Raw genomic sequence first — 17,229 nt, 5'->3', positions numbered from 1 at the left:
ATGTCTGAGAAGAGTTCAGATAGGTTAGTTAGGCAGTTACTTGCGAAATGTGCCTTGGTTTTAAACTGGAAGAAAGTTCAAGGAGCTCAAGGAAAGTTGCAAGCGTTGGGCTTTTGTGAGTGTAAAGAACCAGAATCTACTCTGCTACCATTAAGATTATTGTTGAATTTCAAGTGGGAGAGAAAAAGCTGCTTGTAAAAGTAAATGCAAAGACCAAAGCCCAGTTGGCTGATTGAAAGGCCAAAAATAAAGGAGTGAATGGCAATATGAAAACAGAGGATTTGTCAGATGATGATGTGGATGAGGAAACCAAGAGGACAGTTCAGATCATAAAGGGAGCAATAGAAGGATTAATTAGAGAACACTCCAGTGAATTAAATGCACCTTCCCAAGATCAAGCTGCACAAACTAGAAGAAGAAAGGTAGCTCTTGCTGTCAGAACCACTTCCTGCAGTCTCAGAACCAACTCCTACAATCGGGGCCCCAGAAACTGGGATTGTTTTCACAGCCACGTCTCACCTGACAATCGCAGTGATCTCCCTTGTCAGGAAAGACCTTAGCTCACGAGAGGAAGGAATTCTGCAGAGTGATTAAATCTTTAGGCCTGAATGGGATCATTTAAAACTTTACTATGCTGTGGATGTTCGTATATACAGTAGTAGTTATGTTTCTATTCCTGTTTGTTTAAATAATTAATTACAAGGTTACAGGTTTGACAATCCACATTAGGCTGCATAACAAGAGCTACCTTTTATTCGGGAGGGTGATCAAAATTTCAAAGGCAAAGTTTCACAGCAGATTCTCTGAGTTGAGGAGCAACCAATCAGTAAGAGGGATTCATTAGAAAGGGCCAATAAGAATAATTCAGGTGCAAGCGGAGTGGCCAATCCTGTGAGTGTGCCAATGTCTAGAGTGGCCTTGGCTCATCAAGCTTAGGCGAGATCTGGTTTGGGTGAGGTAAATTGTCAGTAAGTTACTCCGTTTCTGTCCTTGTTTGTTCACTCCTCATCTGTTAGGGCCTAGTGGATGAGCAAGAATGGCTCCAGGGGTAGTGCTTTGTACTCTGTGTGGGATGTGGGAAGTCTGGGAGACTTCTGGTCTCCCACATAAAGGCATCTGCACCAGGGGCACTGAGTTGCAGCTCCTGAGAGAACATATTAAGGAAATGGAGCAGTAGCTTGATGACCTTTGACTCATATGGGAGAATGAGGAGGTGATAGTCAGGAGCTACAGGGAGGTAGTCACCCCTAGGCTGCAGGAAACAGGTAAATGGGTGACTGTCAGGAGAAGGAGGGGAAATGCACAGACAGTGCCGGGTATTCCTGTGGCCGTTCACCTCAATAATAAATATACAACTTTAGATACTATTGAGGGTGATGACCTACCAGGGGAGCCACAGTGTCTGGGTCTCCAGTGCTGTGGCTCAGGAGAGCAAAGCGGTGAAGAGGACAGCAGTGTGGATCAGAGATTCCTGAGAGGAACAGAGACGATGTTTTGTGGACGTGATAAGAGACATCTGGATGGTATGTTACCTCCCTGGTGCCAGGATCAGGGATGTCTCAGACTGGGTCCATGGCCTTCTCAAGGGCAAGGGTGAGCAGCCAGAAGTCTTGAAGACATAGGTAGACAAGGTGAAGAGATTCTGAAGAGAGGTTTTAGGGACCTAGGTAGAAAGCTGAGAAACAGGACCTCCAGGGTAGTAATCTCTGGATTGCTGCCTGTGCTATATGCCAGTGACAGTAAGAGTTGGATGATTTGGTGGGCCAATGCGTGGCTGAGGAACTGGTGCAGGGCACAGGGTTCAGATTGATAGATCATTGGGATCTCTCTGAGGAAGGTATGACCTGTAGAAAAGGGATGAGTTATACCTGAACTGAAGGGGGTCTAATATCTAATTTGGCAGGGGGATGGGAATCGGAGTGATAGCGCTGAAGATGAGGTAGCTGGTTTACAAACAGAGGCAATGTGTAGTGAGGAGAAGCTGTTGATAGGGCAAAACTGCAATCAACAGGATGGGTTGAAATGTAAAAGGCAGTCAAAATCAAAGAAGGTGAATACAGGACTGAAGGTGTTATATTTGAAAGAGCGTAGTATACAGAATAGGGTAGATAAACTTGTAACACAGTTACAGATTGGCATGTATGATACAGTAGGCATCACTGAATCAGGGGTGAAAGTAGATTATAGCTGGGAGCTTAGTGTCCAAGGATACACATTGTATTGAAAGGACAGGCAGGAAGGCAGAGGGGGTGGTGTTTCCCTGTTGGTAAAAAATGAAATCAATTCACTAGAAAGAGATGACATAGGTTTGGAAGGTGTTGAATCACTGTGGATAGAGCTAAGGAACGGCAAGGGTAGAAAGACCCTAACGGGAGTTATATACAGACCCCCAAACAGTAGTGAGGATTACAATGGACAACATTGCATTTCAAAAGGGCAATGTTACTATAGTCATGGGTGATTTCAATACACAGGTAGATTGGGAAAATCAAGTTGGTGTTGGATTCCAAGAGGGAGAATGTCTAGAAATTCTATGAAATGATTTTTTAGAGCAGCCCATGGTTGAGCCCACTCAGGGATTGGCTATTCTGGATTGTGCAATGAACTGGAATTGATTCAAGAGCTTAAGGTAAAAGAATATGAAGGAGAAAGTGATCATAGTACGATCAAATTCACCCTGGAATGTGAGAAGGGGAAGCTAATGTCAGATGTATCAGTATTACAGTGGAAGAATGGGAAATACAAAGCCGTGAGAGAGGAGCTGGCCCGAATTAATCAGAAAAGAACACTGACAGGGATGACAGCTGATCAGCAATGGCTGGAATTTCTGGAAGCAATTTATAGATGGGAGATAGCTAGATTTATAGATGGCTAGATGGGAGATGCCAGAGAGTAGTGGTGGATAATTGTTTATCGGGATGGAGGCCAGTGACTAGCGGGGTGCCTCAGGGATCTGTTTTGGGCCCAATGTTGTTTGTAATATACATAAATGATCTGGATGATGGGGTGGTAAATTGGATTAGTAAGTATGCCGATGATACTAAGGTAGGAGGTGTTGTGGATCATGAGGTGGATTTTCAAAGCTTGCAGGGAGATTTATGCCGGTTAGAAGAATGGGCTGAACGTTGGCAGATGGAGTTTAATGCTGAGAAGTGTGAGGTTCTACATTTTGGCAGGAATAATCCAAATAGAACATACAGAGTAAATGGTAGGGCATTGAGGAATGCAGAGGAACAGAGAGATCTAGGAATAACTGTGCATAGTTCCCTGAAGGTGGAGTCTCATGTAGATAGGGTGGTGAAGAGGGCTTTTGGAACGCTGGCCTTTATAAATCAAAGCATTGAGTACAGAAGTTGGGATGTAATGCTAAAGTTGTACAAGGCATTGGTAAGGCCAAATTTGGAATATTGTGTGCAGTTCTGGTCACCGAATTATAGGAAAGATATCAATAAATTAGAGAGAGTGCAGAGACGATTTACTAGGATGTTACCTGGGTTTCAGCAATTAAGTTACAGAGAAAGGTTGAACAAGTTAGGTCTCTATTCATTGGAGCGTAGAAGGTTGGGGGGGATTTGATCGAGGTATTTAAAATTTTGAGAGGGATAGATAGAGTTGACGTGAACAGGCTGTTTCCATTGAGAGTAGGGGAGATTCAAACTAGAGGACATGATTTGAGAGTTAGGGGGCAGAAGTTTAAGGGAAACACAAGGGGGTATTTCTTTACTCAAAGAGTGATAGCTGTGTGGAATGAGCTTCCTGTAGAAGTAGTAGAGGCCAGTTCAGTTGTGTCATTTAAGGTAAAATTGGATAGGTATATGGACAGGAAAGGAGTGGAGGGTTATGGGCTGAGTGCGGGTAGGTGGGACTAGGTGAGATTGAGGGTTCGGCATGGACTAGGAGGGCCAAGATGGCCTGTTTCCGTGCTGTGATTGTTATATGGTTATATATGGTTATAAGGCACAGGACATATACATCTCAAAGAGGAAGAAATATTCCAAAGGCAAGATCACACAACCATGGCAAATAAGAGAAGTCAAAAAACCAACATAAAAGCCAAAGAGAGGGCATATAATGGAGCAAAACTTAGCGGGAAGTTACAGGATTGGAAAGCCTTTAAAAACCAACAGAAAGCATCTAAAAAAATCAATAAGATGATAAAGATGGAATTCTGAAGTAAACTAGCCAATAGTATTAAAGAGGGTTCCAGAAGTGTCTTCAGATACATAAAGCGTATAAGAGAGGTGAGAGTGGATACGGGACCACTGGAAAACTATGCTGGAAGGGCAGTAATGGGGAACAAGGAAATGGCGGATGAACTGGATAAGTATTTTGCATCAGTCTTCACTGTGAAAGATACGAGCAGTATGGTGGTAGTTTTGGGTGTCAGGGGTCATGAACTGTGTGAAGTTACCATTGTTAGGGGGGAAGTTCCTAGGGAACTGAAAGGTCTGAAGGTAGATAAGTCACCCAGACAAGATGGTGTAAACCACAGGTTTAAGAAGACTGGAAAATCGCCAATGTTATTCCACTCTTCAAGAAGGGAATGAGGCAGAAGAAAGTAAATTATAGGCCAGTTAATTTAACCTCAGTGGTTTGGAAGATTTTGGAGTCGAATTTTAAGGCCACGGTTTTGGGATACTTGGAGGCACGTGATAAAATGGGCTGTAATCAGCATGGTTGCCTCAAGGAAAAACCTTGCCTGACAGATCTGTTGGAACTCTGAAGAAATAGCAAGCAGGAAAGAAAAAGGAGAATCGGTTGATGTTATGTACTTGGATTTTCAGAAGGCCTTTGACAAGGTGCCGCCAATGAGGCTGCTTAACAAGCTACGAGCCCATGGTATTAGAGGAAAGATTCTAGCATGGACAAAGCAGTGGCTGATTTTCAGGAGGCAAAAAATGGGAATAAAGGGAACCTTTTCCGACTGGGTGCTGGTGACTAGTGGTGTTCTGCAGGTGTCTATGTTGGGACCGATTATTTTTACATTATATGTCAATGATTTGGATGATGGAATTGATGGCTTTGTTGAAATGTTTGAAGATGATACGATGATTGGTGGAGGGGCAGGCAGTTTTGAGGATGTAGAGAGGCTGCAGAAGGACTTAGATTAGGACAATGGGCAAAGAAGTGGCAGATGGAATACAGCAGCGGTCGCCAACCTTTTTAAGCCCAAGATCCCCTACCTCAGCCTTAATGAAAGACAAGATCAACCTACTAAATCATTCAGATATACACATGTGCACCGGGGAGAAGGGACCGGAAGTGGAGCCCTGCAGCCCCGCAGCCCCAGAAGCAGTCTGTCTTTGCAGGCGGCTTTCCACAGCGGGAGTGTTGCTATGCTACCATTATCTTAATTGGTATTACTTATTTTTATAATGTTCACATTACAACACCTTTAATTCTGTGTTTCATCATTTAACTCTATTTCGACACGAAAAATAAATGAATAAAAATTGACTGTTGCACTCAGTGTGATGAGTGGGGCTAAATACTTTCTGCTATTTCTTTGAAATTTGGCTCATAGCTACAGGCAGCCAGTTTGAGACAGTCTGTGAGGTGTCTGTCAGTAAGACAGCTCCTGTAGTTAGATTTAATAATTTTCATCTGATGCAGAACAGTGTCCTTGCAAACCTCCTTAGACTGAATACTTGAATGGACAGTTTCCTTTGTTAGACTGAATGTTGAATCTGCCACGTTTTCCAGGTGTTTTGTATTGGTAAACTTACTGAGACACCAGTATAAGTTTCAGAGGTACGCAAGCTAATGACACCACTGTTTTTTGTTTCCCAGTTCTATGTTTGGGGAATGATGGAATTTAAAGGGGGAGGAGTGTTGTAATGTGAGCATTATAAAGATAGTTTGATGCCGATTAGGATAATGGTGATGTAGTGGTGCTCCCGCTGCGGAGAGCTGTTTGTGGGGAGAGGTTGTTTCCGGGTTGCGGAGTTTTGCTTCTGGTCTTTTCTCTCCGGTGTGCATTTTAAATTTTTTCCCAGGATCTACTGGGAAGGTCTCAACCATCGACCAGTCAATCGCGATCGACGGGTTGATGACCACTAGAACACAGTGTCAGGAAATGTATGGTCATGCGCTTTGGCAGAAGAAATGAAAGGGTTGACTATTTTCTGAAAGGAGAGAAAACACAAAAACCCGAGGCACAGTGGGATTTGGGAAGGCTTGTGCAGGATTCCCTAAAGGTTAATTCGCAGGTTGAGTCTGTGGTGAGGAAGGCAAATGCAATGTTTGCATTCATTTCAAGAGGATGTAATGTTGAGACTTATAAAGCACTGGTGAGGCCTCACTTGGAGTATTGTGAGCAGTTTTGGGCCTCGTATCATAGAAAGAATGTGCTGAAACTGAAGAGGATTCAAAAAAATGATTCCAGGGTTGTATGGCTTTTCACGTGAAGAGCTTTTGATGACTCTGGATCTGTATTCACTGGAATTCAGAAGAATGAAGAGTGAACTCATTGAAACCTATTGAATGGTGAAAGGCCTTGATAGAGTGGTTGTGGAGAGCATGTTTTCTATGGTGGGAGAGTCTAAGACCAGAGGATACAGCCTCAGAATAGAGGAGCAACTTATTAGAACGGAGATGATGAGGAAATTTGTTAGCCAGAGAGTGATGAATCTGTGGAATTCATTGTCACAGACAGCTGAGGAGCCCAGGTTTGTATGTACTCCTTATTTAAGGCAGAGGCTGATAGATTCTTGATTGGTCAGGGCATGAAGGGAATCATGGGAAGGCAGGAGATTGGGGCTAACAGGAAATATGGATCAGCCATGATGAAATTGCAGAGAAAACTTGATGGACCAAATGGCCTAATTCTGCTCCTATGTCTTAAGGTCTTATATGTGAAAATACGTTAACTGCATATATCATCACACTACCATATAATACGCACCCACCTCAGTTAAAGTAAGGTTGTAGTTAGACTCACATCTTGGCCTCCTGTGATTTCCTTTGAATTAATTTAATGTTTTAAAGTTACAAAACATAACAGAGTGTATAGTGTGGAGTATCTGAAATATGGATTTATACCAGCACTAAGTAACCAACAACAGCCATTGTGTTTGTTGTGTGAAAAAGTTGCTTTTTCAAATGAGGAAATGAAACCATCCAAGCTCTTCGAACACTTGTAGAGAATGCACTCTGACAAAGCAAACAAGAACTTAATTAGTTTTCAGTCTCTTCATGAAATATTTTCAGAAACGGAAAGCACTTTGAAACATGCTTGTCAGTAATTCACAACAAATCAGTGATGCTTTGTATGTTTCATACAACCATTCCACTGCTTATTGCCGTCTAGAGAGCCCCATACAATTGGAGCAGAACTGATTCTGCCAGCAGTAAGTGAAGTTCTGAGTACAGTTTTGCACAAGTCGCCAGACCAAATAAATAAAGTGATTCCTCTCAGCGACATCTTTTTTCAAAGACAAAAAGATGAAATGCCTGAGAATGTGAAAGACACAATGTGCAACATTCTTTGGCCAACAGAATTTGCTCTGCATTTGGATGAGTCAACTTTGCCAGGCAATCTTTGCTACTTGGTTATGATTGCATTATAAAGGATGAAAGAATTGTTTTTAGTAAGGGAACTAGAAACAGTTATGAAGGGGCAGTCAATATTTTGGGCTGTTGAGTAATTTTTTAAAGAAAAGGACATTCTGTTCTCAACATTCTTGCTTGCACAATGGTGGGGCACCATCTATGATAGGACATTGCCATGATGTTATTAATTTCTTGAAAAAACTGTACCTAACATATTTACTATTCATTGTGTAATTTACAGACATCTTGTCACAAAATATTTAAGTGATCCGCTACACAAATCATTAAGTACTGTTATCACAGGGGTAAATAAAATCAACTCCAATGCTCTCAATTGTTGACTATTTTGGGAGCTTTATATTGAGAATGATAACCAGCTTCGCTTGAATGCTTGCTGCTGCATACAGAAGTCAGATGGCTCTCAGAAACTGCCTGATACAATTTTATGTCCTGTTTGAACCTGTGATATAATTCTTTGAAGACTTGAATGCTTCATTCATTAATCAACTCAAGAATATTAGAAATCTGTCAGAAGTATTCACAAAGTTTAATGATATCAATCATCACATCAATTGCAAGGAAATGATGTGAATCTTATTAAAGTCAAATCATTCATCTGCACACTTCTGTCCAAATTAACCCTATTTGAGTTCACATTGGCCACTGCGACCTTTTCTAATTTCTGAGCCTCTCTGGGTTGGAAGAGGAAGAAAGAATACTAGGTGCTGATTTTCACATATACTGTGCCCGCTTGGGTTAGCTGCATAAAGACATGTCAGAGAGATTTAATGAACTTCTCTCGATCCAAATTCCGGAACAGATAATGAATCCTTTCCTGAACACCTGTAATGAGGAGTTAACAGAATGGATGTAGGAAGAACTGATCTGGCTACAAAGTGACTGAGCTGAAGCCAATGTTCAGAAAATCTTATCAAGATTTTTGGATGCAGAAAGAAATCTCTGGACAGTATAATGCACTATGGAAAAAGGTCAAAATGTTCTTTATTGCCTTTCCAACATCATTTTTAGTGGGATGTTGTTTCAGTGCAATCACTCAACTTCTTTCAAAGTGATGAAGTGGGCTGCAAATAACAAAACATGGGATCTAAGACTCCTGGGTGACATTCAGCCTGATGTTGAGAAGCTGCACCAAGACCATCCATCTTATTGAAAGGTGTAAAAGCAATGAAGTTGATAATAGTTGGAACGCTAATATATGCTCTAAAATTGTTGATGAAAATTATTTATACTGCAATTAAATAAATGAATATTTTTTGTTTGAGGATTTGAATGATATGTGCAATTATTTGTCACTGCTTTGAAATTGCAGCTCCAATTTTCTTTTATTGTGCATTGTAAATCAAAATTCTTTATCGTTTTTATGTAATGGTTGGAAAGGGAGAGGGGCACGCTGGGGGTGTGGTCTGGGATCTGAGGGGGTGGGAACCCAAAATAGTTTGGCAACCACTGACCTATATTTTGTTCTGGCGTCCACCCACCGAAGTCATAACTTGCCACAAAAGAACAAGTTTCATACCATTTAAAACTGTGATGATAACTTAGAGTCTTACTCTGTGTTTTTCACTCATTTTCTGTTGCTGTCTGCACAATTTGGTATTTTTTTGCGCATAGGGGGGGTGATGTTTTTCTTTGACCTGGTTCTATGGTTTTCTTTGTTCCGTGGCTGTCTGTGGGAAGACGAATCTCAGGATTGTATCCTGCATACATACTTTGATAATAAATGTAACCATATAACCATATAACAACTACAGCACGGAAACAGGCCATCTCAGCCCTTCTAGTCTGTGCTGAACGCTTACTCTCACCTAGTCCCACCGACCTGCACTCAGCCCATAACCCTCCATTCCTTTCCTATCCAATTTTTTTTTAAATGACAGTACCGAACCTGCCTCTACCACTTCTACTGGAAGCTTGTTCCTCACAGCTACCACTCTGAGTAAAGAAATTCCCCCTCGTGTTACCCCTAAACTTTTGCCCCCTAAATCTCAACTCATGTCCTCTTGTTTGAATCTCTCCTACTCTCAATGGAAAAAGCCTATCCACGTCAACCCTATCTATCCTCCTCATAGTTTTAAATACCTCTATCAAGTCCCCCCTCGACCTTCTATGCTCCTAAAAATAAAGACCTAACTTGTTCAACCTTTCTCTGTAACTTGAAACCCAGGTAACATTCTAGTAAATCTTCTCTGTACTCTCTCTATTTTGTTGACATCTTTCCTGTAATTCAGTGACCAGAACTGGACACAATACTCCAAATTTGGCCTTACCAATACCTTGTACAATTTTAACATTACATCCCAACTTCTATACTCAATGCTCTGATTTATAAAGGCCAGCATACCAAAAGCTTTCTTCACCACCCTATCCACATGAGATTTCACCTTCAGGGAACTATGCACCATTATTCCTAGATCACTTTGTTCTACTGCATTCTTCAATGCCCTACCATTTACCATGTATGTCCTATTTTGATTATTCCTACTAAAATGTAGCACCTCACACTTATTAATGTCCATCTGCCTTCTTTCAGCCCACTCTTCTAACTGGCCTAAATCTCTTTGCAAGCTTTGAAAACCTACTTCATTATCCACTACTCCACCTATCTTAGTATCATCTGCATACTTACTAATCCAATTTACCACCCCACCATCCAGATCATTAATGTATATGACAAACAACATTGGACCCAGTACAGATCCCTGAGGCACACCACTGGTCACCAGCCTCCAACCTGACAGACAGTTATCCACCACTACTCTCTGGCATCTCCCATCCAGCCACTGTTGATTCCATTTTACTACTTCAATATTAATACCTAATGATTGAACCTTCCTAACTAACCTTCCGTGCGGAACCTTGTCAAAGGCCTTACTGAAGTCCATATAGACAACATCCACTGCTTTACCTTTGTCAACTTTCCTAGTAACCTCTTCAAATTACTTTAGATCTTAGACTCTGGCAGCTGTAGTGGCATTGGTTTCCTTGGAAAATGGTGAGAGCAGGATCAGTAATCAGAAATGAGACCGTAGCATGCACGTTCACACTTTACCTCCACAAAGTTTTATTTCCCATGTGTCATGGTTCTAAGTTGGCTCAATATGTTAAGCTACAATGATACGTTGTGAAAGAAACCATCTGATTTGTATGTGAATAAATCAGCAATGAGCAATGATTTCCCACATTGTCCTCATAACTCACAAAGCAAGTCATCCTTGACTTCAACGGATTGCACAAGAAGAAGACTAACCGCCAGAGTGCCAACAGATGGCCAGTGAGACGTCGTGAGCAACAGGAATGAACAGCAGGAGCCCGTTGCTGATTGCTCTATTCACATTTGTTCTGCCCTCTGAGTTTCTACAACAGTGATTGAATAGTCTAATATCAAACACTTAGCACAAATATTTATATTTCTCAATGCTAGGCTGAAATGGAGACTAAAATCCACAATTAAACCGTCGGATTTTCTCTGCAAACATCATGAGTCATTTGTTTCTAATTAAGTTCCTGGAAGCAAAGTGAAAGGGAGAGAAAAAGAATACAGCAGGAGTCAGAGTGAAAGAGAGCTCCAACACTAATTAAAGATTCATGCAGTGGCCAAAAGGAAACGTTAGCTGGTGTGACAACAGAGCACCCCGAGATGATAAGATGAGAAACATTGCCGGTTGTATTTTTGGCAAATTTAACATAGAACTCGGTGGAATGATACACAAGTAATCACTTTGCATTGGAAAAACTTCTTCAGAGTGCTGTGTGGCAGATGGGGGAATGTTTATTGTAATGCAACATCTGAAGCCCTTGACTGAAGGGAGCCTGCAGGCAAAGAGAGAGTTAGCCTTGTCGAAGAACTTGTAAATTAACTGAAATGGCCCATGACTAACAATGTGTATTTGTGTGACTTAACCTTGTATCAAGGTATTTGTCAAGACTGAATAAATTAACACCCATCCAACAAAGAACGTTTTAGGAAAGATGAGCAAAGGGCTCGTCAAAGTTAAAGGGTCTAAGGCAGGGGTCAGCAACCTTTACCACTGAAAGAGCCACTTGGACCCGTTTCCCACAGAAAAGAAAACACTGGGAGCCGCAAAACCCGTTTGACATTTAAAATGAAATAACACTGCATACAACGTTTTGTTTTGCCTTTATGCTATGTATAAACAAACTATAATGTGTTGCATTTATGAAATTGATGAACTCCTGCAGAGAAAACGAAATTACATTTCTGCATGCAACAAAAACATGTTGACCTCCGAAAAAAAGACGTTGGGTTGAAGGTTACTTTTAAGTAAAATACTCAACGTCTATTTGAGTCCTTCTTGTATTTATGAAAAACGCCAAACTTAAATTTGCCGCCAGCAGCAAACCAAAAATAACGTCAGCCAGCTGTCAACCTGAAAAATAAAAGGACTATTTCACTGAACAATGAAAGCATATGAATATACGTAAAATAATAGGCAATTAAAATATTTATCATCCTTGTTCAGGTTGACTCACACCTGACAATGCAGTCGTATTCAGTAGGGATGGATCGATGCTTAGGGGAGTGACCAGGAAGGATAATGTGTTTTTTTCCTCTCTGAACTCACAGAAGCGTTTCCCAAACGATGTTTGCATTGCGATGATTGCCCAATGTAAATACTCCGAATTTATCATGTCGTGACCTTTTTTGAACTCTCTCAAATTGGGGAAGTGAGACAATGTGCCTTTCTGTAAATCTCTGGCAAGCAACGTCAACTTGCGCTCGAATGCCAAAACATCCTCCAACATGTGCAGGGCTGTACGTCCTTACCCCGTTGAAGAGCTGTGTTCAGCGTGTTCAGGTGCGCTGTTATGTCTACCATGAAGTGTAGCTTTTCCAGCCACTCTGGCTGTTCCAGCTCAGGAAAGGTGAGCCCTTTGCTGCCCAGGAAAGTTTTCACTTCTTCCAGACACGCGACAAAGCGTTTCAGCACCTCCCCTCTGGACAGCCAGCGATAAAAACACGTTGTAGCGGTTGCTACACGCAGTCAGTAAACTGCAGTCAAAGATAGCTTTATTCGAACTAAACAGCCTTGCTTTTAAGCCTCCCTCAACCCGCCCCCCATGGGCGCGGATGCTGCAAAAGACACGTACTCACAAACCCCCGTAGGCTATCTCCCTTAGCCTGAACGCTGGCTAATTGTGAGCCGGTTCGGATGTGTCAGGAAATGGGTCGCCACAAAGTCTTATTTAGATTGTACAAGATCACCATAATCTTCAAATTTAGATTTACATTTCAAAAACTAACAAACTAACATAAAATACATTTTAATTAAATACTGACCATGTAGCGGTGTGCTACACGCAGCGCTAAAATTACGACACGGAGTCGGTAACTGCAGTCGAAGGAAAAAACTTTATTCGAAATCTTCAGCCTCACTTTTAAGCCTCCCTCAACCTGCCCCCCATGGCGCAGAGGCTCCAAAGCTCTGTGCTCGCAAACCCCCGTAGGCTATCTAATTGTGAGTCGGTTCGGATGTGCCAGGAAAAGGGTCGCCACAACCAATTATTTCCCAAAGCAACAGGGAGCCGCAGCACAGACGTAAAAGAGCCACATGCGGCTCCGGAGCCGCGGGTTGCCGACCCCCGGTCTAAGGATATTTATTTCAGAAATAAGCTTCTTTCATAAAAATATACAAGAATACAAATCACTACATGTCTTTCTTTACATCATGGTATCAGGTCCATGGGTTCATTTTCCCCTTTCGAAGCACCAATGATACTCATGATTTGGAAGATGATCATAAGGAAAAGTGGCTAAATATCAAGAGAAATAGAAGCTGAAATAGACCAAATGGCTCAAGTCTTTTCCACCACTCATGAAGATCATTAGTACTTTATCACCATTTCCTTGCACTGTCCCCATGACCCCAGCTCCCTTTAATATCAAGAAATATGTCAATCTCTGTTTTGAAATTAATTCAGTGATGAAACCTCTGCAGTCTTTCAAGACTTTTGTTCCTCATTTGAGTTCACAATAGCCTTCCCCTTTTTTTGAGACTGTCTTCCCTGGATTTTGATTTCTCATCCAGGTGAAACATTCTCCCTTCATCCAGCCTGTAATGATTTTATACATTCCAGTGAAATCTCTCCATCTGAACTCTACTCTGTCTCTACTCAAAATGCAAGTGCACTATTCCTGGTACTAGGCTATGGAATATTTTATCTTTGCTAAACTGTCCTAATGGCAAGCATATCCATTTTTAAGGAAGAAGACCAATCCTGTAGTTCAAAGTTCATATATGTCACCATATACAACCATGAACTTCATGTTCTTGTGGGCACTCCTAATAAATCCATAATAGAATAATAACCATAATAGAATCAATGGAAGACTGCATCATTTGGGTGTTAAACCAGTATGCAAAAGACAAGAAATTGTGCAAATACAAAAAGAAATAATGATAATAAATATATAAGCAATAAATATCAAGGACATGAGATGAAAAGTCCTTGAAAATGAGTCCATTAGTTGTGATGCAGCAAATGAGGTTGAGTGAAGTGAAGACAGAACATCAAACATAGAACACAGGTACAGACCATTCGGCCCACAATGTTGTGCTGAACCACCTAAAAAGCAAATCAAAAACACCCAAATATTAATCCCTCCTACCAACACCATGCCTGTATCCTTCCATCTTACATCCATGTGCCTATCCAAACATCTCTTAAAAACCTCAAATGTATTTGCTTCTCTCACCACAGAAGGCAGTGCATTCCAAGCATCCACCACTCACTGAGTAAAACTTACCCCTTACGTCCCCTTGAACCGACCCACTTTTACCTTCATTGCATGCCTCAGGTATTGGACATTTCAACCCTTGGAAACAGATACTCTCCGACCACTCTACCTATGCCTCTCATAACCTTGTGAACCTCTATCAAATCTCCCTTCAGCCTCCAGCGTTCCAGAGAAATCAACCCAAGTCTATCCTGCCTCCAGCCTCTCGGGGTAGCACGTGCCCTCTGAACCAGGCAGCATCCTGGTAAACCTCGTCTGCACCTTCTCCAAAGCCTCAGCATCCTTTCTATATTGGGATGACCAGAACTGTATGCAATACTACGAATGAGGCCTAATCAGAGATTTATAAATGTGCAACATGTCCTTTTGACTTTTGAACTCTGTACTTCAACTAATAAAAGCAAGTATTCCATAAGCTTTCTTAACCACCTTATGTAGCCTATGTTGCCACTTTCAAAGAGCTATGAATTTGGATCCCAAGATCTTTCTGTTCAGTAACACTGTTAAGGATTTTGCCCTTAACAGTCTACTGTCTCCTTGTATTTAGGCTATCAAGGTGCAACAGTTCACACTTATCTGGGTTAAACTCCATCTGTCATTTCTCTGCCCGTATCTACAATTGCACTATATTGCACTGTCTTCTTTGTCAGTCTCCACCAATCTTGGCATCATCCACAAACTTATTACCCCACCCAACCACATTTTCATCCAGGTCATTTATATACATCATAAATAGCAGAGGTCCCAGCACAGATCCTTGCGGAACACCACTAATTATAGATCCCAGCTCAAATAGGTCCCTTTTAACCACTACTCTCTGACTTCTATGTGCAAACTAATTCTGAATCCAGACAGCCAATTTGCCATAGAGTCCATGCATCTTAATCTGCTGGATTGGCCTCCAAAGAAGGACTTCATCAGAAGCTTTAATAAAATCTATGTAATAAGCATCCACTGCCCTACCCTCATCAATTTTTCTCATCATCTTATCAAAAGACTTAATCAAGTTGGTAAGACACGAACTGCTCCTTGCAAAGCCATGTTGGCTCCCCCTCATTAGGCCATGGGTTTCCAAATGCTCATATTTCCTATACCTAAGAATTTTCTCCAGCAATTTCCCTACAACTGACATGAGACTCACTGGTCCATAGTTCCCAGGATGTTCCTTTGTTCCCTTCTTAAATAGAGGTACAGCATTAGCCACTCAACCATCCTCTGGTACCTTGCCTGTGGCTAGAGAGAACATGAAGATACTGGTCAAGGGCCCAGCAATCTCATCTCTTGCCTCCTTCAATAACCTGGCATAAATCCCATCAAGCCCTGGGGACTTATTCACCTTAATACTCATTAGGAGAATGAAAGCTTCTTCCTCCTTAACTTCTAAACACCTTAATATACTCAGCACTTAACTCCTGGTCCTCTATATCCTTTTCCTTGGCAAATACTGAAGCAAAGTACTCATTAGTTACCTCACTCTCATTATCCGCATCCCCTTTATCCTTATGTGGTCCCACCCTCACCCTGGTTATCCTGTTGCTCTTGGTGTATGTATAGAATTCCTTGGAAGTTACCTAATTCTACTTGCCAAGTTATCCCCTTTGATATACGAGCTGGATGGTTGAAGGGTAGTAACTGTTTCTCAACCTAGTGGTGTGAGTTCTGAGGCTCTTGTACCTTCTTTCTGATGGCAGCAGTGAGAAGAGAGCACGCCCTGCATGGTGGAGGTCCCTAATAATCGATGCTGGTTGGATCTCCATGGAGATGTGCTCATTGGTTCGAAGGGCTTTATCCATGATGGATTAGGCCATATCCGCTAGATTTGGACATTGGTATTTCCAACCAGGGTGTGATACAGCCAGCCAATATACCCTCCACCACACATCAAAAGAAGTTTGTCAAAGTTTTAGATGTCAATCTGGATCTTCGCAAACTCCTAAGGAAGTAGAGACGCTGCTGCGCTTTCTTCATAGTTGCACTCACATGCTGGGCCCAGGACAAGTCTTCTGAAGTGATAACACCGAGGAAGTTAAAGATTCTGACCCTCTCCAGCTCTGATCCTCTGATGAGGAGTGGCCTATGGACCACTGGTTTCGTCCTCCTGAAGTCAACGATCAACTCTTTTGTCTTGCTGACATTGATTAAGAGCTTGTTGTGACACCACTCAGTTTCATTTTTAACCTCCCTCCTATATGCTGATTCATCACCACCTTTGATTGGGATAATGACAGTGGTATCGTCAGCAATCTTAAATATGGCTTAGTCCCACAAACATAAGTATAAAGTATCACAGGGGAATAAGCACACAGCCTTGTAGTGGACCTGTGCTAATGGAGATTGTGGAGGAGATGTTGTTGCCAATCGGAACTGACTAGTTCCTAGGCAAGTGAAGAAATTGAAGATCCAATTGCACAAGGAGGTTTTGAAGCCAAGGTCTTGAAGCTTATTGAATTCACTAGAAAATAATTGTTTTCAAGTGTTGCTTCTTCAGAATTTTTTGGTTATGATAGACCACTTGAAGCTAAACTCAGATATAATTACATAATATCAGATTGTTGTATCACATAGGAATTTGGAAAAACAAGAGATTGACTTTTATTGAATATAATGTGTTTAATTGCATAACAGTGCTAATGCTTTGCAATATTTCAACTAAGCTAAAAATGTTTTGATGATGATTTTTGTTTGTATTCAGTGTCTGAGGCTTCTCGCTTAAGGGTCCAACAATAAACTGCCAGCATTGATGGATTCCCAGTTGCCCTGATACTGTTTCTCCATGACTGCAATGTCCTGGTGAAACTTTCACCTTGTTCATCACTGACAGTGCCAAGGTTTGCAGAAAGAAGTCTAAATGGGAAGGCAACAACTGTGAAGAGCCCAAGCTTTGTTTTGGTCACCAATTT

This window comes from Hypanus sabinus, chromosome 18 (assembly GCF_030144855.1).
Source record: "Hypanus sabinus isolate sHypSab1 chromosome 18, sHypSab1.hap1, whole genome shotgun sequence".
NCBI lineage: Eukaryota > Metazoa > Chordata > Chondrichthyes > Myliobatiformes > Dasyatidae > Hypanus > Hypanus sabinus.
The sequence above is the reverse complement of the archived record's forward strand: the minus strand, read 5'-3'. Positions refer to the sequence as shown.